The sequence below is a fragment of the Bos taurus genome, chromosome 13 (genome assembly GCF_002263795.3).
Source record: "Bos taurus isolate L1 Dominette 01449 registration number 42190680 breed Hereford chromosome 13, ARS-UCD2.0, whole genome shotgun sequence".
Classification (NCBI taxonomy): domain Eukaryota; kingdom Metazoa; phylum Chordata; class Mammalia; order Artiodactyla; family Bovidae; genus Bos; species Bos taurus.
The window spans coordinates 79209104-79236829 of NC_037340.1; the positions used below are offsets into that span (position 1 = coordinate 79209104).

General features: G+C 51.2%; 1 long non-coding RNA gene across 3 annotated transcripts; it reads left to right on the top strand.

Moving 5' to 3' along the window:
• The first annotated feature begins 223 nt into the window (after positions 1 to 223).
• Positions 224 to 27341, top strand: LOC112449352 (uncharacterized). Of its 3 annotated transcripts, none has more exons than XR_009497052.1 (3): positions 224 to 5607; positions 6769 to 16137; positions 16884 to 27341. It is a non-coding gene; the product is annotated as an uncharacterized lncRNA (long non-coding RNA). The 3 variants fall into 3 exon arrangements; XR_009497053.1 differs by lacking the exon at positions 224 to 5607 and having other exon boundaries at positions 5614 to 6905; positions 7004 to 16137; XR_003037923.2 differs by lacking the exon at positions 224 to 5607 and having other exon boundaries at positions 5614 to 16137.
• The last annotated feature ends 385 nt before the right edge of the window (positions 27342 to 27726 follow it).

The following is a 27726-nucleotide window of genomic DNA, read 5'->3' on the forward strand; positions in this document are numbered from 1 at the left end:
GTGGAGGTGATAGATTTCCAGTTGAGCTATTCCAAATCCTGAAAGATGATGCTGTGAAAGTGCTGCACTCAATATGCCAGCAAATTTGGAAAACTCAGCAGTGGCCACAGGACTGGAAAAGGTCAGTTTTCATTCCAATCCCAAAGAAAGGCAATGCCAAAGAATGCTCAAACTACCACACAATTGCACTCATCTCACACGCTAGTAAAGTAATGCTCAAAATTCTCCAAGCCAGGCTTCAGCAATATGTGAACCGTGAAATTCCTGATGTTCAAGCTGGTTTTAGAAAAGACAGAGGAACCAGAGATCAAATTGCCAACATCCCCTGGATCATGGAAAAAGCAAGAGAGTTCCAGAAAAACATCTATTTCTGCTTTATTGACTATGCCAAAGCCTTTGACTGTGTGGATCACAATAAACTGTGGAAAATTCTGATGGGAATACCAGACCACCTGATCTGCCTCTTGAGAAATTTGTATGCAGGTCAGGAAGCAACAGTTAGAACTGAACATGGAACAACAGACTGGTTCCAAATAGGAAAAGGAGTACGTCAAGGCTGTATATTGTCACCCTGTTTATTTAACTTATATGCAGAGTACATCATGAGAAATGCTGGACTGGAAGAAACACAAGCTGGAATCAAGATTGCCAGGAAAAATATCAATAACCTCAGATATGCAGATGACACTACCCTTATGGCAGAAAGTGAAGAGGAACTAAAAAGCCTCTTGATGAAGGTGAAAGTGGAGAGTGAAAAAGTTGGCTTAAAGCTCAACATTCAGAAAACGAAGATCATGGCATCTGGTCCCATCACTTCATGGCAAATAGATGGGGAAACAGTGGAAACAGTGTCAGACTTTATTTTTCTGGGCTCCAAAATCACTGCAGATGGTGACTGCAGCCATGAAATTAAAAGATGCTTACTCCTTGGAAGGAAAGTTATGACCAACCTAGATAGCATATTCAAAAGCAGAGACATTACTTTGCTAACAAAGGTTCGTCTAAGTCAAGGCTATGGTTTTTGCAGTGGTCATGTATGGATGTGAGAGTTGGACTGTGAAGAAGTCTGAGCGCTGAAGAATTGATGCTTTTGAACTGTGGTGTTGGAGAAGACTCTCGAGAGTCCCTTGGACTGCAAGGAGATCCAACCAGTCCATTCTGAAGGAGATCAGCCCTGGGATTTCTTTGGAAGGACTGATGCTAAAGCTGAAACTCCAGTACTTTGGCCACCTCATGTGAAGAGTTGACTCATTGGAAAAGACTCTGATGCTGGGAGCGATTGGGGGCAGGAGGAGAAGGGGACGACAGAGGATGAGATGGCTGGATGGCATCACTGACTCGATGGACGTGAGTCTGAGTGAACTCCGGGAGTTGGTGATGGACAGGGAGGCCTGGCGTGCTGCGATTCATGGGGTTGCAAAGAGTCGGACACGCCTGAGCGACTGATCTGATCTGATCTGAGCTGATTATATATTTTGAAAATTAATGCCTTATTGGTTGCGTTGTTTGCAAATATTTTCTTCCATTCTGTAGATTCCCTTTTCATTTTATGATTTTCTTTGTTGTACAAAATCTTTTAAGTTTAATTAGGTCCCATTTGTTTAGTTTTGTTTTTATATACATTACTCTAGGAGATGGGCCTGAAAAGATACTGCTGCACCTTACATCAGAGTGTTCTGCCCATGTTTTCCTCTAGGAATTTTATAGTAGCCGGTCTTACGTCTAGGTCTTTAATCCATTTTGGGTTTGCTTTTGTAAAGGTGTTAGAGTCTAGTCTAATTTCATTCTCTTACGTGTAATTGTCCAGTTTTTCAGCACCACTTATTGAGGAGACTGCCTTTTCTCCATTGTATATTCTTGCCTTCTTTGTCATAGTTAAATTGACTATACATGTATGGATTTATTTCTGGACAAGGTGGGCCCTTTTAAAGATAAGGGTTTGTGACATTGAGTATGAAGTAAGACATGCTTCACCTGGGGTCAGTGAGAACATCTGGGTATCTGGGGCCAACGGGAAGCATGGTGACACAGTGCATTCTAACCACCTACCTCCTATGTCAGAGATGACTGAGCAGCTGGGATACAGTGAGGGAACAGGGTCTGCCCCCTGAGCAAACACCCAGGTAGTGGCAGCACCGGGCTTCAAGAGAAGTGTCACTGCAGGTAAAGAAGCAGAAAGGAGAAACATGCAGGGGACCCAGGATCCCCTCACTCATGGGCTGGATATCAGAACTCCCTCCAGCTCCTCTGTAAGCAGCTGTGATGAGGGAGATGCCCAAAGGGTCCCCGGGCGTGCTGTGATAGGGTGAGGAACCTGGTCAACAGGGCGGAAGGGAGGGGAAAGCACATGCGCTCTTTCTTCCGTGGCTACACCCAGAGGTGGGAGCCTTCACTTCCACCACCATTCCATTGGCTGGAACTTGGCCACATGGGCGCCCCTAGCTGCAAGGAGGGTTGGGGTCATGTGATCCTTCTCGGTGGCCACATGCCCAGTAAAAGTGGGAGTCCTAGCCCCAAGTCAAGTTCAAGTTCAGTTCCGTCACTCAGTCATGTCCGACTCTGCGACCCCATGAGTTGCAGCACACCAGGCCTCCCTGTCCATCACCAACTCCCGGAGTTCACCCAAACTCATGTCCATCGAGTCGGTAATGCCATCCAGCCGTCTCATCCTCTGTCGTCCCTTCTCCTCCTGCCCCCAATCCCTCCCAGCATCAGAGTCTTTTCTAATGAGTCAACTCTTCACATGAGGTGGCCAAAGTATTGGAGTTTCAGCTTTAGCATCAGTCCTTCCAAAAAGAAAGGCAAATGTTAATATCAGGAGATAAATACCAATTCTGCTACAAGGCTAAGAGAGAAGAGAAAATGGAGACCTCTGTCACAGACATGGGGCTGCAGGTAGAAATAAACAGCCCCTTCTGGGGGAAGATATGAAAACATCCACCACACACAGGGTTAATAGCTTCCTCAGTGTCTCATCTCCTTCCTCCTTCCTAAGAGGAACCCTCCTTTGGTCAACATCACAAAGTACTTGGCTAAAAACTTCAATCTCCCAGTCTCCCCTTGGGACCATGAATTTGAGCAGAAATCTGCTGGGGATTTCTGGAAGAGCTTTCAACTTTCTGATAGAAACACTCTCCCTTCTTGTTTCTCTGATCTTCTTCTTCCTACTGGAAGCTCAGGAGTTTCTGCAAGTGCAGTGGCATCTGTCAGTTAGGACAAGCGGGTATCCAGGGGGAGCCTGGGTCTTAATCATGACACTGAGCCGCTGCCATCCATGGACCGCCTACTGCAGACCTCCTTCTAGCAGAGAAAAGCAAACCCTTTGTTTGTTTAGACCTCTTTGCTCTGGCAGTCTGGGGTCTCCCTGGCCTGCCTGTTTGCTCTCTGCCCTTGTATATTATAGGGAGGCTCACTGGTAGGCGTGCTCTGCCCACATGTACACAGCTCATGGCTGACCCCACCATGGAAGAAGAAACCTTCACCAAGGAAGAAGAAACCCATGTTTCTGACAGTCTTTATCTTGATCCTTTATTTGTAAATGCAAAACAACTTTCAGGGGATCTCAGGACATTTGGAGAAAACAAACATCACAAAAGGGAAGGTTCAAAATGGATAAACTGATTACTTTGAAATAAGCAGAGAGTATTCAAGGAGGCGAAGAAGAAGTATTTTCATTCTACTCTGAATCTTAGGAGGATTCAAGAGACTGTTGCATCCACGAGAGCAGGTTGTTATGAAAATGGAGTAATCAGAGAAGTAGGGATCATCTTTGAAAATGAGAAATAGGATTACATTTAAACATTTCCATGAGTGGACTGAGAAATAAGACATAGCCAATGATGAAGTTAGTGATCTAGAGTACGTAATTGAAAAAATCTCCCTGAATGTAAAGAGACAAAGCTGGAAAATGTAAGAGAAAATTTGAGACAAGGAGGATAAATCCAGGAGTTTCAGCTGCTGTAAAATGGGATTTTCAAAATAAGAGAGAGTGGAGGGGAGGAAATAATAAAAGAAATGAAAAGAACATTTCTGGGTGCTCCAGGAAAGACTTGAGTCCTTAGGTTACATGTTTCACCTGGTTCTGTTTACGATGCATACCTACAGACAAAATTTCCAGGGAAATTTTAAAACATTAAGAATAAAAAGGCTACTCTATGGGCTTTTGGAAATCATAATTTTTAAAGTGATAAGTTACCAAAGATTGAAAACCAGATTAACACCAGATTTGTCATCTACCTGGATGCCAGAAGATGATGGGGATATGAATTCCATGTTCTGAGGGTAAAAGATTCTCAAAACATGTATATTACCATATGAAATAGATAACCAGTCCAAGTTTGACGCATGAAACAAGGCATTCTAAGCCAGTACACTGGGACATCCCAGAGGGATGGGATGAGGAGAGGGATGGAAGGGGGGTTCAGCACAGGGAGACACATGTACACCCATGGCTGGTTCATGTCAATGTATGGCAAAAAAACATCACAATATTGTAAAGTAATTAGCATCCAATTAAAACAAATAAATTAAAAAAAAAGAATATTACATGAAAAAAAAAAGTTCTCAATCTAGGGTTCTTTATGTAGCCAAACCAAATAAAGATATTCTTAGGCATTCAAGAATTTAAAAATTCACCATCCATGTACTCTATTTGAAAAAGTTATCCAAGGATTTATATCAACCTCCTGAAAAAAAAATCTAAGAAAGAGGAGGGCATATATATTATTTTAAAACGTCAGTTGACAATTATACAGAAGAGTCAAAAAGAATGCTAGAAAGAAACTAGAACAGTGGGGGTTAGACCTGACACGGAAACTTCTCGTTTGAGCGGTGAAGTTTCAGTGACTCGGAATCACACTTGGTTCCTCGTGGATCCCTTCACACTTAATACTGTTTACTTGGTGATGTTTCGGTGCTGCTTGTTGGTTCACGGTCTGTGGAGTCAGCCTATTGGCAGTTCTACACTTTTCCCGGCTTTGGTTTTTCCAGCAGTCGGATGTGAGTGTTGGACTGTAAAGAACGCTGAGCGCCAAAGAATTGATGCTTTTTAACTGTGGTGCTAGAGAAGACTCTTGAGTCCCTTGAACAGCAAGGAGATCCAACCAGTCCATCCTAAAGGAAATCAGTCCTGAATATTCATTGGAAGGACTGATGCTGAAGCTGAAGCTCTAATACTTTGGCCACCTGATGCAAAGAGCTGACTCATTGGAAAAGACCCTGATGCTGGGAAAGATTGAGGGCAGGAGGAGAAGGGGCAGCAGAGGATGAGAGGGTTAGATAGCATCATTGACTCCATGGACATGAGTTTGAGGAAACTCCAGGATATAGTGAAGGACAGGGAAGCCTGGTGTGCTGTAGTCTGTGGGGCTGCAAAGAGTCAGACACTGCTTAGCGACTGAACAACAGTTGACAGTTCAAAGAAGATTTAGTTCTAAATTCTAGAACAGAATGATGAGAAATAATAGTAACACAGTGAGACAGTATATAGCAGGCACTATTCCAAGCACTTAGCATAAATTAACACTTTTTATCTGCATGAAAACTTTGTGAAGCAGAGATTATCCGTATCCTCATTTTTAGCAGTGGGGAACCTGGAACACGGAGAGGGTAAGTAACTTGTCCAAAGTCATCCAGCCAAAAGCGGCGGAGATGGCATTTGAATTCGGACATACTGATCTCAGGGTCTGCGAAGTAAAACTATCGTAACTAACGTGCTTAGGAGGCAAGAGGTAACAACAGAGTGAGGTCAGAATAACTGCACTCATTTCTTTATCTTTCAATGGAAGGAATTGATCAATACCATCTAAAAGAATCCATCTGCAATGCGGGAGACCTGGGTTCAATCCCTGGGTTGGGAAGATCCCCTGGAGAAGGGAATGGCAACCCACTCCAGCCTTCTTGCCTAGAGAATCCCCATGGACAGAGGAGCCTGGCGGACTGCAATCCATGGGGTCTTGAAGAGTCAGACATGACTGAGTGACTGAGCACAGCAAGGATGGATAATCCAGAAGTAGACATATTGTCAAAGGAAAACCCTCATGGCTCAGATGGTAAAAGCATCTGCTCGCAATGCGGGAGACCTGGGTTCGATCCCTGGGTAGGGAAGATCCTCTGGAGAAGGAAATGGCACTCCACTCCAGTACTCTTGCCTGGAAAATTCCATGGATGGAGGAGCCTGGTGGGCTACAGTCCATGGGGTCACAAAGAGTTGGACACGACTGAGTGACTTCAATTTCAAAATTTCACCATCAGAAAAACTAGAAAACCTGAGCCAAGAATTGACACCCCTGGGGAGGGGGCGGGAGAGGTCTCTGGTGGAAGAAGACTTCTCCTGTTACACTTTACTTTTTGCACCCCCCCCCTCGGATATTTATATCCTGAGATATTACATCTGTCTTCATGTTTGCAGCTAATACTTCTTTTTTATTGTTGAAACAAAATGTTTTATTATGTATTATTGCTATCGTTTTAGAAACAAGTTCAATTTCCCCCCAAATTAATTCTCTCAAAGCGTTGCATCACCTTGACGACCCTGAACGGAAGTTGAGCCTTTTGGAGTAACACTTGTGGGGCGGGGGGCAGTCCGAAGCCCCCCTCTCGCAGCCAGCTCAGCCTGTCCCCTCTGTTGTGTCCCGTCAAGCCTCCCTCCCACTCCCAGGAAAAGTCTGTCTGGCAAAGTCTTTCAAGTTCAGAACCTTGGCAGACGCAGTTTTCCAGAAGGAAGCCCACGACTCCCAGCAAACGGTTGTGTTTGTCCCTTCCCCACAGGGCAAGGGTGTGGGAGGCGAGCCTGGGACAATCTTGAGGAGGACTTGCTGGCACTGCGCCTCGAGCCATCAGCGGGGGCGTTGGGGACATCTGTGACCCCCACCCGGGTCTGGCAGTGTCCTCCAGCTCCCTGGAAGGTATTGGGGGGTGGCGGTCCCTGCAATGTCGGGGTCTCTTCTCGCCACCCCCCAGAGGGTCTGCAACCTCTTGGCCTCCTGTGTCCCCCACTCATCAGCGCCCGGCCCCCAGAGCCCCCTCTGGAGCCGCCGACTCAGCCGCAGGCCCAGCAAGGGCTCCAGACTCTGCCCGGAGCGACTGCATCCCTGTGGTTCTCGCCGTGAGTCATGGCGGGTCTGCGCCGCCTCCTATCTGGGGAGCCGAGATCGCCTTTAATTCCCTCCAGCTGGGCCCTGCAGGGCTGAGGTAATCTGTTCTGGCGCAAGAGGAAAGCAGAGAGTTTGTTGTGTCTTTGTTTCATTCAAATGGTTTGGATGATGACTCACTCGATTTCTTCTTTCTTTCTTTTTAAACCAGGGCACCGTCTAGAAGTCGTTTCTGATTAGAAGTTGACCTCAGAAGTATGCGCGCATCATTTTCAAAACATCCACCGGAACCACAGAAACCGACGCAGGATGAGGAGGGTCTCGCGGACGGAGGGCAGGGCAGGGGCCTCCCGCACGGCCCGAGGGGCGCGGGGGGCGCGGCCTCAGTCAAACTTGGGGTGCCGTCCCCCATCCGCTCCCCGGAAAGCGCGCTGACCTGGGGCCAGCCGGGGGCGACAGGGACGCTTGTCACCGTCGTGGTCGTCGTCATGCGACGCCGGCCGCTATTACTGAGTCATCACAGACCACGCGGTTCTCACGGAGCTGTCTGTTCTAGCAGCGTCCTGCCAGGCAGGCACCCCTGGAGTTTGTGGTCTGAGTGGCATTGTCGGGTGCTTCTCAGGAGCTGGGAGGTCAGAGTGGAAGGTCAAAGCCCCTGACCCACTTGGGCAGGGCTATCTGGTGGCAGAATCGGAGGTCCCGTTAGGAACACAGAGCCCAAGGCAAAGCCTGCTCAGCCCCGTGGGAGAAGCTCTGAGCCGGTGAGGTGGCAAAGGGGTGGTCAGAGGTGGTGAGCAGGGCGTGAGTGGGGTTCCAGGTCAGCGGTGATAGGAGAGGGGAGGAGGTTGGCTACACGGGCTGGGGAGCAGCAGAAAGCTGAGGCTGACCAAGGTCAGTTGCGTGCTCGCATGCTCAGTCATGTCTGACTCTTTGAGACTTCATGGACTGTATGTAGCCCGCCAGGCTCCTGTGTCTGTGGGATTTTTCCATGGTAAAAATACTGGAGTGGGTTGCCATTTCCTTCTCCAGGGGATCTTCCTGACCCAGGGATCAAACCTGTGTCTCCTGCATTGGGAGGCAGATTCTTTACCCCTGAACCCCTGAACACAGTCTTGGTTCTGATTATCTGCTGTCTACTCTGTGCCACGTGGTCTGTGCAGACAGGTGGGCATGAGACCTCCATCCCCCAGGGCCTGCAGGCTGTTGGAAGGGACCAGACTGGGAGCGGTCACCTCCAACCAGGGGGCTCTGGGAAGCTCCCGGTGAGGGGCCGCCATGGCCTTGGGCAGGGTGGGGGTGGGGGCCTGCACAGGATGGGGGCAAGCGCCTGTGTGTTTAGCTGAGAGACACACCTGGGGGGAAGACGGTGGCTGCATTTGGCAGGGGTGTGGGCTGAGGGAAAGGGGGGATTCCAGGGGCTCCAAAAGGCGGGATAGAAAATACTGTGAAGGTCTGCTCATGGCAGCAGTGGTGACTGGCACAGCCGGAGAGGCCTGGCGTCCGGCACCCCTGCCCAGGGAGAGGCAAGTGCCCCAGGCCTGGAGCGCTGAGCTGACCGCCCACCTGTGGGAGCAGCTCCTCGGATGAGACCCCTAGTGTCTGTGTCCTGAGAGGCCTTCCTGTGAGGTGCTTGAGCGTCAGTGAACTGGCGGCTAGTGATCAAGAATCCACCTGCCAATGCAGGAGACACGAGAGACGCGGGTTCGATCCCTGGATGGGGAAGATCTCCTGGAGGAGATGGCAACGCACCCCAGTCTTCCTGCCTGGACAGTCCCATGGATGGTGGAGCCTGGCGGGCTTCAGTCTGTGGGCGAAGCTTCGGGCCCGACTTAGCAACTAAACAGCAACCGTGTTTCTTGTGGGTGGCCTGTGTGTTTCTTTCCCGGGGCTGCTATAAAAAATTGCCACAAACTCACTAGCCTAAAACAACCAAAATCTGTTTTCTTTCAGACCTGGAGGCTGGAAGTCCAAAATCAAAGTGTCCGCCAGGCCACGGTCCCTCTGGCAGCTCCAGGGGCTCCTTGGCTCGTGGCAGCCCAGCCCTGGTCTCTGCCCCCGTCTTCACGAGGCCGTCTCTGGGTCACTCTGCCTTTTCCTCCTCTTAGCAAGACACTCGGCACTGGGTTTAGGCCCCACCCCCACCCCCAGATAATCCAGGATGACCTTGAGGTCACTGATAATGCCAAGGACGCTTTTTCCAAACAAGGTAACCTTCACAGGTTCCTGGTGGACACTCGTGGGGTCTGAGGCGTGCATGCATGTTAAAGTCACTGCAGTCGTGTCTGACTCTTTGTGGCCCCATGGACTGTAGCCCGCTAGGCTCCTCTCTCCGTGGGATTCTCGAGGCAAGAACACTGGAGTGCGTTGCCATCTCCTCCTCCAGGAGACCTTCCCGACCCAGGGGTCGAACCTGAGTCTCTTACATCTCCTGCATCGGCAGGCGGGTTCTTTACCTCTAGCACCACCGGGAGGCCCCATTTAACCTGCAACGGTCAGTAAGACCTATTTCCCCCCATTAAGTGGGAGCTTCCTGAGAACGGAAACCGCCTCCCTTCCTTTCTCCCTCCCTCCCTCCCTTCCAGAAATATCAAGGGCCCACCTGCCACGGTCCAGGCACAGTGCTGGGTCCCGGGGAGACTGAAGCAACGCAAACATATCCATTAGCTGCTTTCACAGGGCCAACTTTGCAGCGCGGGAGGCAGACCCAGCAGAAACAAACATTCCCACGGGTTGCAGGTAGAGCTGCAGAGGAAAGCAGGGAGGGGCAAGACTAGCAGGGTTGGGGGCTGGCTAGGGCGGGATGGGTGGACCAGCTTCAACCAGGGAGGTCAGGGAAGGCTTCACGGAAGATGTCACACTTGGGCTGGACCCCAGGTGCTGAGCCGGACCAGGTTGGAAGCATGCCCTCACTTCCTGGCCGAGTGTGATCTTGGCCAGTTGCTGCACCCCTCTGTGCCTCAGTTTCCTCATAGGTAAAGTGCTGGCAGCAATGACACAGTCTCCTGGAACCACCCCGAGGGTTCAGGGAGTGAACCCGTGAGGTTCCTTCACAACCACAGGGTTCCTAGAACTTGCTTCAAAAGCCACAGCTAATCCTGAGGAATAATTAAATGTTAACGTTCTTACTCACAATCAGAGCCAGGCACCACAAATTTTTGTTAATAATTTGAGGAATATTTATTTAAAAAAAAAGACCCTAAAAGTAGTCATCATGCAACATCCTGAAACATCTTAGAGCTCCTTGCGTGCATGCTCAGTGGCTTCAGTCCTGTCCGACTCTGCTACCCCGTGGACTGTAGCCCGTCAGGCTCCTCTGTCTGTGGGATTCTCCAGGCAAGGATACTGGAGTGGGTTGCCGTTTCCTTCTCCAGGGGATCTTCCCAGCCCAGGGATCGAACTCGAGTCTGTTATGTCTCCTGTGCTGGCAGCAGGTTCTTTACCACTAGAGCCACCTAGGAAGCCCCTTAGAGCTCCCTACTCTTTCCTTATCTTACCTCTTAAGAATGGGCTTGTTTGAATCAGGCTGGAGGCTGGGATAAAAACCCTATTTTCTTTAGGGTTGGGGGCTTTAAAGTCTTCAGAGAGGCCTGGCCAGTGTCCTGGGGGCCAGTGTTTTGGGCAGAGCGAGCTGAGTCCTTGGGAGCTTGGGACTGGCTAGTGGAGCTGGGGGCTCCTCCTACAACGTGTTGACGTGGCAGATGGACGGAGGTCAGGCGAAAGGTGGTCCTGGAGTGAGATGCAGAGGAGGGGCAGAGAGGCGGGGGAGAGGGGGGCCTTACAGGAGGCCCAGGGGGAGCCCCGGGCCCCAGGACCAGCATCGCCTCCCGCCTGGGCCTCGGGGACCTGTCCCTCTAGGGGGCAGCAGGGCTCCACCGAGCGTCTCTGCCTCGGGAAGCACTCCTCGTGTTATTAACAGAACGTGCCCCAGTGTCCGCATCAGGGAAATTTCTTCACAGACTTGGCCTTGGCTGGGCCCAGAGGATGTCTCTTTTCACCTTCGGACGTTTGAGGGGGAAGTGCTCATTAGGAAGAAAAGTATTTAATGTCACAGTAACACGTGAACGGTTCCGAAACACAGAAGCCAACAGCTGTACCCACTTAGGGAGCACGTTGGGGTTCCAGCTGGCAGGAGTTCACCCCCCTCCAGCCTGGCCTGGGAAGGAAGCTGGATTTCTAAGACTTGTAATATTCACGGGGAGAAGACGTGCGTTTCCGCACTAGCGTTCGTGGCCAGGTTTGGGTTTTTAGACCCTCCAAACAAACCTCCTTGAGCGGGTCTTCCCCACCCACCTTAGGGGCACCTCGTCCTCTTCCTCTCTTGCTGGGGGAACCAGGACAGCCCCCGGCTGTGTTTTGATGTAACCCTGTGACAGTGTTGATCTGAGGCTCATGGGCAGCACCCCCTCATGCTGTGGCCTCGTGGTCCCATCTGGGGGCAGGGGTTACAGGTACCTGTGTGGGGCACACAGACCTGGTTCAGGTCCTAACTCTGCCACTTCACGCCGTGTGGTCATCAGAGGGGGCCCACCTGGAGCCTCACATCTGGCCTGAAAAACAAGGAGAGCCCTGGCCCACGGTGTAACTGTGATCCGGGCTTCGTTTGGTTCCAGGCACACCCTAACACTCACAGTCACTCAGCCAGCCACCCTACCAGCGCCCACCCACCTGCCCATCCAGCCCCCTGGCCTGACCAGCCGCTTCCCTCTTCCGTGGCTCTCGTCACTCATCTCCATCCCTTCTGTGTCTACGGTTCACAGTCTGTCTCCTGCCAGAATGTGAGCTCTCCCCTGCTGTGTCCAGAACACATCCTCAGCATCAGTAAATACTGTTGAGTACACGTGTGAATGAGTAGGAGCTCTCACCCAGCTACCCAGCCTCCCGGGATGTGCAGTGAGGACGGAGCTACTGAGCAAAGTCTCCAGGTGCTCTGGATGGACCCTGTGAGCAGACCCGAGTAGAAGCACCTGGCCCAGGCACTCACCAGATTCTGGTTCAACAGAACCAGGCATGTTCACATCCCTGGTTGTCGGATTTCCAATGTTGTGCGCAGCTTTTGAGAAAAATACTTACTGATGGTTCATTTTTTCCAAGTCAGGCATTTTATATTTTATTCATGCATTTGTTTTCGGCTGTGTTGGGTCTTCATCGCTGCCCGTGGGCTTTCCCCTCGCTGTGGCGGGCGGGGTTACTTGAGTTGCAGCGCTCGGGCTTCTCATGGCGCTGGCTGCTCTTGTTCGCAGAGCACGCTTCGCATTAAGGTGGGCTCGGTAGTTGTGGCTGCCAGACTAGAGCACAGGCTCGGTAGTTGTGGCACACAGCTTGTTTGCTCCACTGCATGTGGGATCTTCACTGATCAGGGATTGAACCCCTATCTCCTGCATTGGCAGGCGGATTCTTTGCCGCTGAGCCGCCAGGGAAGAAGCCCTGTCTGTGGCTTTATGATACAGTCAGGAGAATCACCACTCCCCGCCCCCCAAAGGGCGGCCACCATTTATACAGACTCACCCAGTGAGGCCCGCGTGGGGTCTTTGCACGTCGAGTGTTTCTGCACACTAGCTGGCGGAGGCCCAGGGAGGAGAACCCTGAGGGCCAGGGAAGTGTGCTCACAGGCCTGTGGAACTGACGCATGGAGCTTAGGACTGTGTCCACTCTCCTGAGCAAAGCCGGTGGGGGCGCTCACTGCGGGAGGAGCTGGCCCGTGGCGGGTAACAGGTGCCCCCCATGGTGGCCAAGAGCCTGGGCTCCTGAGGCGCATGCGTGGACGTGGCCATGAGCCCCAGCTGGGCTGTTTTCCTGCTGGGCGGCCTCAGCAGGCAACTTCACACCTCTGAGCCTCGGTTTCCTGTCAGGAGGGGTGACGGGCGCCAGCCGCCCCGGGGGCCGTGGTGAGAGCATCACAGGCACAGCTCTGAGCACTGTTACTGTGCTGAGTTCAGAGCTGAGCAGAGGAGGCGAGGGAAGCACAGTAACAGCCCCTGAAGACATCCACCTAGAACCTGGAACCCGTGAATGGATGCCACCTCAAGAGGGGGCATTAAGGGTGCAGCTGGAATTAAGCTTGCTAGTCAGCTGACCTCATGACCAGGAGACTGGCCTGGGGGACCCGGGTGGGTCCAGTGGGACCACAAGAGCCCTAAACGTGGATGACCGAGGCTGCGAGGAAGGCTGGGCCTGCCACTGCTGGTGCTGAAGCTGGAGGAAGGGGCATGAGCCAAGGAGTGGGGGTGGCCCCCAGAAGCTGGAAAACGCAGGAAAAATCCTTGAGCTTCCAGAAGGAATACAGCCCTGCCAGCACCTTGACTGTAGCCCAGAGGCTTCTGACCTCCCAAACTGAAAGGCAATAACGCTCCGCTGTTTTAAGGCACATGTTTGTGGCAATTTGTCAGTGCAACGACAGGAATCTCAGAGAAGGGGAAGGAGCCATCCCAGGAGGCAGGCTACAGCCAGGCTTCCCTGGGGGCTCAGTGGCAGACTCGACCTGGGTCTCCCTCCTCGGAGTAGAACTTAGCAGTATTAGCATCAGTTGAAGACCGCTGATGGGGGTGGGGGGGTGGGGGGAGGTTGAAAGCTCATAGAACCCAGGCCCTTTGTAAATGAAAAGACTGTCCAGATCATCAGCATTTCAGAGTGAGGTGTCCCCAGACTTAGTCCTGAGCAATGTTCTGCTCCACATGGCCCCATGGGTCAGCCAGGCAGGAAATGCTGTGGGCACTGCCCACCTTTTAAACAGCCGCGGTACTCTTCGTCTCTGAGAGGTTCTGAGAAGGCCTGCAGCAAAAAAAGCAAGAAAAGCTTTCAAACTCCAACTCAGTGCTTCCAAAGATATCATACCGTAAACCTGCTTCCCCCAGTCTCTTCCCCATGGAACACCTGCTAACAGCTCACGAAGTTTGTGTTTGGTTGGATGGGCTGATCTAATTAAATCGATTCATGAGACAAATGGGGAAATTGAAGCCCAAAGAGGTGGAGGGGCACTGGAGAAGCAGTGCAGCTCAGATGGGAGAACACGGGCTTCGGAGTCAAAGAGCCGGGGCTGTGCAGCTGGGCTCTGCTGCAGCCAGTCCTGTGGCCCTGGGGAAGTCATGCCACCTCTCGGGGCCTCTGATTCCTGATGAGTAAAACGTAGGTAAGAGAGCCTTCTTCGCAGAATTCTGGGAATGACTGTCTCCATCCGTTTGGGCTGTTATAACCAAGTACCATGATGGCGGGGCGGAGTTGGAGGGGGGAGGGGGGAAGATGCTTGTGAACAATAGGAATTGATTTCTCACAGTTCCAGAGGCTGGGAGTCTGAGAGCAGGATGCCAACATGGGCAGGTCCTGGTGAGGACCCTCTTGTGGCCTGCAGACTGCCCACGTCTCCCTGTGTCCTCATGGGGTGGAAGGAGAGCTCTCTGGAGCCTCTTTTGTAAGGGCAATAATCCCCTTCACGAGGGCTCCACCCTCAAGACCTAATTACTCCCAAAGGCACCTCCTAACACCATCACATTGAGGGCCAGGATTTTAGCCTGAGTTTTTGGTCCATGTTCATGGCCCACTGAAGTGGCTGGCGTCCACCTGGCAGGTTGTTAGGGAAGATTAGCTACTACTATTTCTTACAAGTTTCCTGTTGCCACAACAAGTCACCACAAACTTAATGGCTTACATCACAAATTAATTATCTTACATTTCTGGAGGTCAGGAGTCCTAAAGGCAAGATGTCAGCCGGGCTGCTCCTTTTGGAGGCTCCAGAGCAGAATCTGGCAAAATCTGTTTGCCTTTTCCAGTTTCTAGAAGCTTCCTATGTTCCTTGGCTCACATCACTCTGACTTCTGCTTCTGCCACCACAGCTCCTTCTCTGACCTTCCTGCCTCCCTCCTATAAAGGACTCTGTGATGGCAGTGGGTCCACCTAGATCATCCAGGATAATCTCCCAACCCCCAGATTCTTAACATCATCACAGTCACAAAGTCCCCTTTGCCTTATAAGGTGACATAGTCCCAGGTCCCAGGAATCAGGATGTGGACCTCTCTGGGGACCACTGTTCAGCTGACCTCACTCCAGATGCCTGATTTCCTGGCCCTGCACGCCTCCTGCCACCATGGGTTCCCTCTCTCCTTTGCTACAGGCTGGACACCAGAGGAGTGATTTGGTTCTGACCTGGGGTTCTGGTTGAGTCAAGTGCAGGAGGAAGTCTGTGTCCCTCCGAACACCCCCAGCCCTCTCAGGCCATGCTGGTTGCAGTGGAAGAGCATCTCAGGAGGCGGGCTGCAGCCACGGATCCCAGAGAAAACTGACTGTGCGCTCTCTGTCCATCCCTCATACACTGGAGTGCCTGCCACGCGCCTGGCCCTTCTCAGAGCTGCAGGCACAGCTGCAGGCTGGACGGATGGGGCCCTGCCCTCAGGAAGCTGACCTTCTCATGGGGGAGAAAGGACAGTCGGGGAGGGGTCATTTAATAGGCACTAGACCAAAACCAAGGCAGTGGGGTATGGAGATGGGGGTGCCGGGGGGCACTCCGTCCACCGTATGGGACTGGGGAGGGGGAGGCAGGCTGAAGGCTGGGGTTCCGGGTCTGACAGTGGAGCTGATGCTGATGTCGTCTTCAGAGAGGGGTTCACAGGAGGAGAACGGCGTTTTCAGGGCTGTGGAGAGGCGACGGGCCCCAGGTCCATTTACTTGGGGTGTCAGTGGGTGAAGAAGAGTCTGAACTGAAGCTAATGAACATAGCTTTTGTTCATCCCAGGATGGGAGTCAAAGCAACGGGGTCCCCACGGAGGAGACGACAAGAGGGCCTGGGGGCTGATGCCTGGGGGGCCTCCGTTTGGGCTGCGGAGGACAAGGAGCCAATGGGCAGAAGGAGGAAGACAGGTGCACGGATGTCCAGAAAACCAAGAGCAAAGGAGCAGGTTCACATGGTGGAGAGCAGTCAACAGTGTGGAACGCTGCAGACAAGCCCAGGAAGGGAAGGCTCGAGAAGGACCCATTTGGTTCAGCTGGAGGAGGGCCCCAGTGGCCTTGGTTTTGGCAGCATGCTGTGGGCAGAGACTGCCAAGGGCAGCAATGGAGGGTGAGCAGGAGGAGAGGACACGGGGACGAGACGCGTGAACAGCTCTTTCCTTGGCTGGGGTGTGCGGAGAGAGCCAGGCCAGGGGCTGGAGAGGGGTGTGGGGGGTGACGACTTTCTCTGTCTTTATTTCTGGTTTATGTAGACAGGCGACACCCAGCTAGTTTAAATGCTGATGCTCGGGACCCAGGAGAGGGGGCCGTGAGGATAAAGGGGAGCATGTGACCAGGTGTTGAGTGGGCGGGAGGAGGCTCCCCCAGAATCCCCACGTTGGGGTGGATGGCCGCCTGGGAGGAAGGACCCAGCAGAGGGAGGTCTGTGGACTGCGAGCAAGAGGGGTGTGCAGTGAACATGTGGGCACCAGCTCTGGACAGGACGGACGGCAGCCTGAGGACCCCTGGATGGGTCATCATGGGGCTTTAAATCTATAAGTGATGTGGTCCATTTGGTGCCTCAGAACCAACGCCTGGCAGCTGAGTGAGTGGGTGGGAGAAGCACAGAGACCAGTAAGGAGGCCGATGTTTAGACCCATCCCCCTGTTAGGGCCGGCGCTCTCAGGTGGCCTTCTGCTTTGCAGAGGTGCTGGTGGAAACGTCCGTTGTAACTCAAGATGGGGAATGTTCTGAGATGTGGTATGCTTTGAAGTTTATTTTTGTAAAGCTTTTTGTGTGTGTGTGGATGTGGGCCCTTTTTAAAGTCTTTATTGAATTTATTACAATACTGCTTCTGTTTTATGTTTTGGTTTTTAGGGGCCACAAGGCATGTGGGATCTGAGCTTCCTGACCAGGGATTGAACCCACACCCTCTGCATTGGAAGGCGAAGTCCCAACCACTGGACCACCAGGGAAGTCCCTGTTTTGAAATTTAAAAACACAAGGTCTAGGGCGAGTGTCCCCAGCCTCCGTGCCAAGGACCGTACTGCCCGTCAGATCAGCAGCGGCATTAGGTTAGAAATAAAGTGAACACTTGAATCATCCTGAAACCATCCCTCCAAATCCCATTTTTCTGTGGAAAAATGGTCTTCCATGAAATTGGTCTCTGGTGCCAAAAAGGTTGTTGTTCAGTCACTGAGTCACGTCCAACTCTTTTGCAACCCCATAGACTGCAGCACGCCAGGCTTCTCTGTCCTTCACTGACTCCTGACTGCTCAAACTCGTGTCCATTGAGGCGGTGATGCCATCCAACCATCTCATCCTCTGTCATCCCTTTATCCAGCCCTCAGTCTATCCCAGCCTCAGAGTCTTTTCTAATGAGTTGACCAAAAAGGTTGGGGGCCACTGATGTAGGGGATAGACTGGGCTTGGATCCTGACTCCCTTCCAACAGGAGTATGACCTCAGGCTGGTTACTTGACCTCTCTGTAATGGTTCATTGGTTGTAGCTGTGTAACAGATTACCTCAAAACTTAGCAGCTGAAAAGAACACATTTATTATCTCACAGTCTGAGTTGGAAAGCCAGGAGCAGCTTAACTGGGGCCTCTGCTCAGGGTTACTCATGGGGCTGTGATCAAGGAGGCAGCCGAGAGGCTGCTGAAGGCCTGACGGGGTGGGATCCCTTTCCAGGCAAAATCAGCAGCTGTTGGCAGGACTCGATTCTCCCTGGGCTGTGGACTGAGGGCCTCAGTTCCTCACTGTCTGAGGCCAGATGCCACCTTCAGTTCCAAATGGAGTTTATCAAGTAGGCTGGTGGAAAATTGAGTCTAGAATTCAGGGGTAGGATCCAGGGCAGGCAGGTGATATAAACATGGGTGTCCTGGGCACGGAGATAGTATTTAAGTGATTGGGTGTGGTCACCAAGGAAGCCAGGGCAGATGGAAAAGAGGTCCAAGAGCTGAGCCTGAGGGTATCCCAGTGTTGGGAAGATGAGGAGGAACCAGAGATAGATGGTGAGGAGAGGCCAGTGGAAAAGAAGTGACTTGGGGGCCTGGGGCCAGTGAAGGAAAGTAGGAAGGCTTAACCTGCTGGTGCTGCTGACCGTTCCAGCGAAATGACCATGGACTATTGACCACTGATTTAATAAGGACCTGGGGTCGCTGATGACTTTGACAGGGTAGCATCACTGGGCATGGAAGCTGATGGGAGTGAGTTCAGGAGAGAATGGGAGGGGAGAGGCATGGGAGAAGGTGGACACATACAGTACTTCAAAGAGTTTCACTGTAAAGGAAAACAGAAATAAGGCAATCACTGAAGGGGGAATTGTAGGATTCACAATTATGTTTGAGATAGGAGAAGCAACTGCGTATTTGTATTTTGATCAGAATTATCTAATAGAGAAGGAGGCTGGGTGATGTCTTGAGAAGGTGGGAGGGAATGGAGGGGGTACATCTAAGAAAGGAACAGGGTGGTTTTTGAAGTATCAAAGGCAAAGCCAAGCGAGCACAGGGGCCCTGATGCTGGTGGGGCAGGTGTGGTGGTAAGAGTTCATGGCAGCTCCTTCTAGCTGCTTCTGTGTTCCTCCCCAAATAGGAAGAAAGGCTGGGAGAAGAGAGGCAGGGTGGCTGGAGGAGGCGCTGGGAGTTCAAAGAGAGAGAGGGCATCTGGAAGAGTCTAGAGTGGAGGACAAGGAGAAATGGTCTCTGGTGTCCAGGCAGTGACGGTCATGGTCTGCAGTGCCTTTATGTTTTTCTGTGGCCACATTTGTGGGCATGGAGGAAACAGAGCACTGGATTTAACCAGCTTGGGCGGGTGGGCGATGCTGGTCTGTGGGATTTAAGCTGGGGAGGGGGAAGAGGGAGCATGTCAAGGAAAGGGAAAACTGAAAAAAAAGGTGGAAAGGCAAAGGATTGTGGGTGGCAGGTGGGATGTGGGGTTACTGGAGTCGGAGCTAGAGAAGACAGTGTGGAAAGGGGGGTGCCTGATACTGAGACAGTGTCGGTGGGAGGCTGGGCTACGGTTGCTAGCACTCGGAGGACTAAGGGCCGTGGTTCCAGGACTGGGCATCACCTGGGCCTGGTCGGACATGCAGGTCTCTGGCCCCACCCGAGACCTGCTGGTCAGAATCTCTGGGGGTGGAGCCAGCAATCTGTGTTCTCATCAGCCCGACCCCCAGCTTTCTGATGAGCACGCAGGTTTGAGCACCACAGCTCTAGGGTAGAATGGCCTATGGAGGAGGACAGTGTCACAGGACCAGAAGAACTGGAGAAACTGAGAAGTCAGGAAGGCCAGAGCACCGCTTGAGGGGGATGAAATTGCTGAAAATTAAGACGGGGTACGGCAGAATAAAGTGCCCAGACTCAAGACCTACAGTTGCTGAGAAATGAGGACAGTGCCTGGGTGGAGAATAGTCTAGAAGTGGCAAAAAAAAAAAAAAAATAAAGTAAAGAAGCCCCCTAACCTGGAGCCCAGTGATACAAGGGTGGTGGGAGACAGGCAGCCCCTCTGAGGGGCATCGAGGGCCAGACCACGACTCCCCACAGAGGTCTACTGACACCATGGCGCTTGTGCACGTTACCCTACAGGGCAGTGGGGGACTTGCAGGTGTGATCGCTAATCTCTGAGTGGAATGACTAACGTGGGTTGTCCAAGTCGGCCCAATGTAGCCACAAGCGTCCTTATAAAAGGGAGGCCGGAGACGCAGCCCCAGGGAGGGCGCGCCTCTAAGATGGCGGCTGCTGGCCCTAAGATGGCGGCTGCTGGCCCTAAGATGGCGGCTGCTGGCCCTAAGATGGCGGCTGCTGGCCCTAAGATGGCGGCTGCTGGCCCTAAGATGGCGGCAGGCCCACAGGCCGGGAAGCCGGCCCTCCCCACGAGACCGCAGGAGGGACACGGCCCCGCGGGCACCTCGAGTTGAGCTCAGTGACACCATTTTGGACTTCTGACCTCCACAGCCGTAAGGTAGCGAATTTGAATCACTTTAAGCCACTGCGTTTGGGATCATGTACTATGGCCGTCTGTGAGGGAAGCCGGGGCTTTGGGAGGCGGGTGGGTTTCGGCGCAAAAACACCAGGCACTTGGGCGGGAAAGGCTGCCCATGTGGGGTTTTGCTGACGGTGAGCCATGAGGTGTGGAGAGCAGAGACGCCGCGGCCATGCTTTGGGAGCTGGGGTGGGCGCAGGAGGGGGAGATGCGGGGCGGCTTGACAGCCTGACGTCAGGAGGGGTGAAGGACGAAACGGTTCGCGCCGAGGGTGAGGCTGAGGGTGCTGGGGCCCCCTCCTCGGCGCTCAGAGGCGCAGACCCGCTCTGGGCGCCGGGGGCCCCGTCGGAGCAGCCGAGGCGTCCGCGGTGCGGAGGTCGGACCCTCCGCGAGGCCGCGGCGCCCACGCGGTGCCCTGGCCCGCTCCGCGGCGTCTGGAGAGCCGCTGAGAAGGTTGGTCCGGGAGCGGCGGGCCGCAGCTGTGTCTGCAGAGGACCAGATGGAGGCGAGCTGCCGGCCAAGCGCGTCAACAGTGTGACTGGCGGAGCAGGAGCGCCTTGCCCGCCAGGTTCACCTTGTCAAACAGACTCCCCGGGGCGGCCGCGGGTCGCGTTCGGCTTGTAAACGGCAGCTGGCCGGCCGCCCCGCTCTTCCCTGTCCCCAGGGAGCCGTGGAGCCGAAGCAGCCGGCTTTTTTACAGGCGGCAGGGCCACGGGTGACGGCAGGGTGCCAGAAGGCAGATAAGAGCCTGGCGGGCTTGGGTTCCTAGGAAGGATGGTCTTGACTGCCGTCTGCAGCACAGGGAGCTGGCTCGCTCCAGGAGCCAGTCTGGAATCATCCCCGGATGTGTAATTAGAAGTGAATAAAGTGAGACATACGGGACAGGAGTCAGATGTTTGGCTTTTTAAAATGTGTTGAATATTAGGAAATGATGAATTTTCCATGCATTCCGGATGAACCCATTGTTCCTCGTGTCACTTGCGTGTGTGAAACGTGGACGTGTTTGTTCATTCTGCACACACTTCCGGAGGGCCTCCTGAGGGCAGGGTCTGGGCACATGGCACTGAGCCAAAACAGACTGTCCTGCCGCTCATGGAATTTACAGGTGTAGGAGGCAGACGGTAAACAAGCCAGTGGTTGGAACAGTCCACGGGGTTGCAGAGAGTCAGACGAGACTGACAAACACGCACTCAGTATCAACTCCAGTCCGATTCTGTTGTGCTGGGTGTGTGTGTGTGTGTGTGTGTGTCGGGGGGCGGGGAGGGGGAGACCCCACATTCTGTGAGGTCAGGGAAGCCTTTTGAGGGTGACATGTTTGATTGAGGACCCAAGAGATGAGGGTGAGCAAGCCCACGAACCTCGGGGTCAGAGCGTTTCGGCTCTTGGCAAAGCCGAGACAGAGGTGAGATGGGTTGGGACAGGGTGAGGAACTCAGGACCGGCTGACCCTGTGGCCAGAGGTGAGTCTGATGAAGCGGTGAGCAGGGAAGGTTGTCGCAAGTCTTGACAGAATTCTAGATCATTCTAAACGGGAAGGGAAGGTCTTGGTCCTGTGGCTGGTGGCTGCTAAGCCTCTCAGACCTAAGTGACTGAGCTGCCTGTTATTTTGAATTTAAAAAGTGATACCAGCGAGATGGCAGAGTAGGAGTCTTCTACTGTTCTTCTCCCACAGAACACCGATGTCGTCTTCAGCTTTACTGAGGTGTGACAAGTGAAATTGTAAAATATTTAAAGTGTATATCATGATGAGATGATAAAAACTGTGAAAGGACCCCCCATTAAATGACACATCCATTACTGTTATTTATTTATCCTTTTCTTTATTTTTGGCTGCACCCTGGGTCTTCCTGGCTGCATGCGGTTTTCTGTCCCTGCAGCGAGCAGGGACTGCTCTCTAGTCGCCTTGTCCCACCTTCTCTTGTTACAGAGCACAGCTCTAGGCGCTCAGGCTTCAGTAGTCCAGCTCTCGGACTTAGTTCCTCTGAGGCATGTGGGATCTTCCCGGCCCAGGGATCAGACCCATGTCCCCTGCATGAGAGGAAGATTCTTTACCATTGGACCTCTCAGGAAGTCCCGTCTGCTACTTTTTTTGAATGCTGTACTGTTAGCTTATTTCCGTGATACAATGGTGATATGCTCTTGGGGCTTCCCAGGTGACTTAGTGGTAGAGAATATGCCTGCCAATGCAGGAGACGAAGGAGACTTGGGTTCGATCCCTGGGTCGGGAAGATACCCTGTAGTAGGAAATGGCAGCCTGCTCCCGTATTCTTGCCTGAAAAATTCCATGGACAGAGGAGCCTGGCGGGCTACAGTTCGTGGGGTTGCGGAGTCAGACAGGACGGAGCGTACACACACTCAGTGTTAACTCCAGTCACTGTGTTTTACATGAGATCCTCAGAACTACAGCTGAGGTTTTGTACCCTTGTACCAACCCCTCACTATTGCCCTCACCCTCGGAAACCGCTTTTTCTGTTTCTAAGATTTTGACTTCATTTTCTCTCACAGATTCCATATGTAAGTAAAGCCATGCAGTGTGTGTGGGTCTCTGTGTTTGTCTTATTTCATCAGCACTATGTCCTCCAATTTCATAGTTTTTTTTTTTTAATTTTATTTTTATTATTTTTTTTAACACCAAAACCATTTTGTATTGAGGCATAGCCGATTCACAGTGTTAAGATGGTTTCAGGTGAACAGTGAAGGGACTCAGCCACACACACACACGCATCCGTTCTTCTCCAAACCCCCTCCAGGTCAGGCCGGCACAGAACATCAAGCAGAGCTCATGTGCTCTACAGTAGGTTTTTGTTGTCCATTTAAACATAGCACTGTGCCCATACGTGATCTTCCCAAACTAAGAGATAGTTCCCTTAACTGTCTCTTCCCCTCCTCCCCACCCCCGCAACCATGAGTTTATTTTCTAAGTCTATAAGTCCCTTTCTGTTTTGTAAGTTCATATGTATCATTTCTTTGTAGATTCCACATATAAAGGATGTCATATGTTTCCCCTCCTCTGACTTGCTTCCCACAGTGTGACACTCTCTGGGTACATCCATGTTGCTGCAGATGGACTTGTTTCATTCTTTTTGAGGGCTGAGTGATATTCCATTGTGTATATATGTGTGTATTTATACGTACGCACCAGTCTTCTTTATCCACTCCTCTGCTGATGGAGGTTTGGGTTGTTTCCGTGTTTGGACTACTGTAAACAGTGCTGCAGTGAACACTGGAGTGCGTCTGTCTTTTCAGGCCACGTTTTGCTCTGGATACATGCCCAGGAGTGGGGTTGCAGGGTCCTATGGTAGCTGTTTTTAGTTTTTCTAAGGAGCCTCCATACTGTTCTGCATAGTGGTTGTACCAATTTACAGTCCCACCCACACACAGGAGGGTTCCCTTCTCTCCACACCCGCTCCAGGGTGTACTGTTTGCGGATGTTCGGATGATGGCCACGCCGACTGGGGTGAGGTGATCTCCTTGCATTCGTGAGTCGCGTTTCTGTGATCAGTGACTTTGAGCGTCCCCCCTTGCACCCATTCGCCGTCTGTGTGTCCTCTTTAGAGAAACGTCTGTTTGCTCTTCTGCCCGTTTGCTATTAAGTGTCATAAGCTGTTTGTAAATTTGAGACTAATCCCTTATCAGTCACATCACATTTGCAGATATTTTCTCCCAATCTGTAGGTTATGTTTTTATTTATGGTTTCCTTTGCTGTGCAAAAGCTTGTAAGTAGGTCCCATTTGTTAGTTTTTGCTTTTATTTCCATTATTCTGGGAGATGGATTAAAAATGATGTTGCTGTGATTTATGTCAGAGAGTACTCTGCCTATGTTTTCCTCTAAGAGTTTTATAGTGTCCAATCTAACATTTAGGTCATTAACCCAATTTGAGCTTGCTTTTGTGTATGGAGTTAAGGAATGATCTAATTTCATCTTTTGACATGTGACTGTCCAGTTTCCCAGCAGCATTTGTTAAAGAGACCGTCTTTCCAACACTGTGTAGTCTTGTTTCCTTTGTCATAGATTAACTGACTAGGTTCGTGGGCTTATTTCTGGGTTTTCCATCCTATTCCACTGGTCTGTATTTCTATTTTTCTGCCAGCACCATACTGTTTTGATGACTTTAGATTTGTAGTAGAGTCTGGGAGCCTGATTCTTCCAGCTCCTTTTTTTTTTTTTTTTCCTTTTTCAAGATTCATTTGGCTATTTGGGGTCTTTTATGTCTTCATACAAATTTTGAGATTTTTTTGTTCTAATTCTGTGAAAAACGCTATTGGTAATTTGATAGGGATTGCACTGAATCTGTAGATTACCTGGGTAGCATAGCCATTTTGACAATATTGATTCTTTCAATCTGTGACCACAGTATATCTTTCCATCTGTTTGTCTTCTTCAGTTTCTTTCATCAACATCTTATAGTTTTTGGAGTACAGGTCTTTTGTCTCCTTAGGTACGTTTATTCCTAGGTATTTTATTGTTTTTGCTGCAATGGTAAATGGAATTGCATCTTGAATTTCTCTTTCTGATCTTTTATTGTTAGTATATAGAAATGCATTAAACTTCCATGTTCAGTTCAGTCGCTCAGTTGTGTCTGACTCTTTGCAACCCCATGAACTGCAGCATGCCAGGCCTCCCTGTCCATCACCAACTCCCAGAGTCCACCCAAACCCATGTCCATCGAGTTGGTGATGCCATCCAACCATCTTATCTTCTGTTGTCCCCTTCTTCTCCTGCCCTCAATCTTTCCCAGCATCAGGGTCTTTTCAAATGAGTCAGCTCTTTGCATCAGGTGGCCAAAGTATTGGAGTTTCAGCTTCAACATCAGTCCTTCCAATGAACACCCAGGACTGATCTCCTTTAGGATGGACTCGTTGGATCTCCTTGCAGTCCAAGGGACTCTCAAGAGTCTGCTCCAACACCACAGTTCAAAAGCATCAATTCTTCGGCGCTCAGCTTTCTTTATAGTCTAACTCTCACATCCATACATGACCACTGCAAAAACCATAGCCTTGACTTAGACTGACCTTTGTTGGCAAAGTAATGTCTCTCCTTTTTAATATGCTGTCTAGGTTGGTCATAACTTTCCTTCCAAGGAGTAAGCATCTTTTAATTTCATGGCTGCTACCACCATCTGCGGTGATTTTGGAGCCCAGAAAATAAAGTCAGCCATTATTTCTACTGTTTCCCCATCTATTTCCCATGAAGTGATGGGACCAGATGCCCTGATCTTAGTTTTCTGAATGTTGAGCTTTAAGCCAACTGTTTCACTCTCCTCTTTCACTTTCATCGAGAGGCTCTTTAGTTCTTCTTCATTTTCTGCCATAAGGGTGGTGTCATCTGCATATCTGAGGTTATTGATATTTCTCCCGGCAATCTTGATTCCAGCTTGTGCTTCTTCCAGCCCAGCGTTTCTCATGATGTACTCTGCATATAAGTTAAATAAACAGGGTGACAATATACAGCCTTGACGTACTCCTTTTCCTATTTGGAACCAGTCTGTTGTTCCATGTTCAGTTCTAACTGTTGCTTCCTAACCTGCATACAGGTTTCTCAAGAGGCAGGTCAGGTGGTCTGGTATTCCTATCTCTTTCTGAATTTTCCACAGTTTATTGTGATCCACACAGTCAGAGGCTTTGGCACAGTCAGTAAAGCAGAAATAGATGTTTTTCTGGAACTCTCTTGCTTTTTCGATGATCCAGCGGATGTTGGCAATTTGATCTCTGGTTCCTCTGCCTTTTCTAAAACCAGCTTGAACATCTGGAAGTTCACGGTTCACGTATTGCTGAAGCCTGGCTTGGGGAATTTTGAGCATTACTTCACTAGCATGTGAGATGAGTGCAATTGTGCGGTAGTTTGAGCATTCTTTGGCATTGCCTTTCTTTGGGATTGGAATGAAAACTGACCTTTTCCAGTCCTGTGGCCACTGCTGAGTTTTCCAAATTTGCTGGCATATTGAGTGCAGCTTCTGTGTATTAACTTTTGAACCTGCAACTTTACCAAATTCATTGCGTTCTGTCCTCAGGTAACTTCACCATTCTTCTCGTGTACTGTTCACCTCTGTTTGTTCTTTAGTTCTTCTGGGTCCTTGGTAAACATCTCTTGCATCTTCTCAACCTTTGCCTTTGTTCTTTTTCCAAGATCCTGATTTATTTTCACTGTCATTCTGAATTCTTTTTCTGGGAGGTTGTCTATCTCCACTTTGTTTTTCTGGGCATTTATCTGTTCCTTCATCTGGGACATAATCCTATTTCTTTTCATTGGTGTTAGTTCTGGAGGCTGATGGGCTTGTAGTTCTTATTTCTTCTGTCTGACCTTTGGTGGATGAGGATAAGAGGCTTGTGCAAGCTTCCTGATGGTAGAGATTGGCTGTGGGGAAAGCTGGGTCTTGCTGTGGTGGGCAGGCCATGCTCAGTAAAACTTGAATTCAGTCCTGCTGATGGTGGGGGCTGTGCTCCCTCCCTGTTTGGCCTGAGCAACCCAGTCCTGGAATCTATCGGCTTCTATAGTAGGGCTATTGGTACCTCCAAGAGGGCACGTGCTGAGACGCATCTCCCACAACTGCCACCACCAGTGCCCCCACCACCGTGGCAGGCCACTGCCAGCCCACCCTTCTGCAGGAGACCCTCAGACACTCACAGGTAGGTCTGGCTCAGTCTCTTGTGGGGTCGCTGCTCCTCTCCCCTGGGTCCTCGTGTGCACAAGACCCTGTTTGTGCCCTCCAAGAGTCCCTGTTTCCTCTAGTCCCATGGAAGCTCTGCAATCAAATCCCACAGGCCCTCAGTCAGATTCCCTGGGGCTTTGCAGTCCCCTGGCTGGGTCCCCAGGCTGGGGAGCCTAATGTGGGGCTAGAATCCTCATGGCAGTGCCAGAACTCTTCTGGTATTACTGTTCTCCAGTTTGTGAGTTGCCCACCCAGCAGGTATAGGATTTCATCTTATTATAATTGTTCCCCTCCTACCATTTCGGTGTTGCTTCTCCTTTGTCCTTGGACATAAGGTATCTTTGTTCCGTGGGTTCCAGTGTCCCTGTCGACGGTCGTTCAACAGTTCGTTGCTATTCTGGTGCTCTGTCAGGAGAAGACTGCATGCACGCCCTTGTACTCTGCCATCGTAATCTCCTCCAGTTTCACAATTCTTAACATATCAAGATACCACGTTGTATGTCTTAACTATGCACACTTTGTCGATCAAGCCTTCATAAATTTGCGGAAAAAATAAATGCAAAGGGAAGCCACTGTGCAGACAGGGAGGGCAGGCGTGAACCAGGGCAGCCGGGGGCTAAAGACAAAGGTGGCCCAGTGGCCCGAGGCAGGGCTGGGATTCTGGAGACGAGCCACCAAAGCTTGCTGATTGTGGAGGCCCAGGGCCAGTGAGAGACCCAGGGCCGCTCCCAGATGCTTAGACGGTGGTGTCATAAAACAGGGTGTGCTAGAGGGTAGGGGCTAGGCAGTGGAGAGAGGAGATTGGAAATTAGGAAGCTTACGGGTGTGTTGAGCTAGAGATGCCTCCTGATTGTCAGAGTGAAGAAGTCACGCAGGCAGGTGCGTGAATCTGGAGCAGATTTGTGAAGGTGTGTGAAATCCAGTGCCAAAATGGTCCTATGAATGCTTTTCCTCAAGAACTGTCTTGAAGGTATTAATTGAAGAGAGCTCTCCATCAGATCTGCATGGCAGCCCTGACTTTGAGAACCAGTGAAAACCAGCAGCCTTGTGATCTGGGGTGTTTCATCAGCAGCTCATAGAAAACCCTCA